Source organism: Hippocampus comes, unplaced genomic scaffold (genome assembly GCF_001891065.2).
Source record: "Hippocampus comes isolate QL1 unplaced genomic scaffold, H_comes_QL1_v1.1 scaffold310, whole genome shotgun sequence".
Lineage (NCBI taxonomy): Eukaryota > Metazoa > Chordata > Actinopteri > Syngnathiformes > Syngnathidae > Hippocampus > Hippocampus comes.
Genome location: NW_017805990.1, coordinates 856,272 through 856,510, shown reverse-complemented (window position 1 = coordinate 856,510; position 239 = coordinate 856,272). Strand labels below are relative to the sequence as shown.

The 239-nt window shown below is 31.0% G+C and overlaps 1 protein-coding gene across 1 annotated transcript in view; it reads right to left on the bottom strand.

Moving 5' to 3' along the window:
- LOC109528952 (actin-related protein 3) overlaps positions 1-239 on the bottom strand; it is a 22,037-nt gene that overhangs the window by 9,046 nt on the left and 12,752 nt on the right. The window lies entirely within an intron of this gene.

Genomic DNA, 239 nt, shown 5'->3' with positions numbered 1-239 from the left:
TTTATATAGGCCAAAATCTCAATAGGTGTTGCCTCAAAGAGTTGGTGTAATGATTATTTATGTATTTAATAATAAAATGTTGCTTAATTTTTATTAAGCACCACCTTAATTTATCCAAAAGTGAACACTTGTTACAGTGCAGTTTCTGCTGTTACTGGAGATATTTTAGCGGACTATAGTCACTAGTTTTACCAGCATGGATGCATTGAATACTTAATTTACCTTTCTAAAAAACTGTC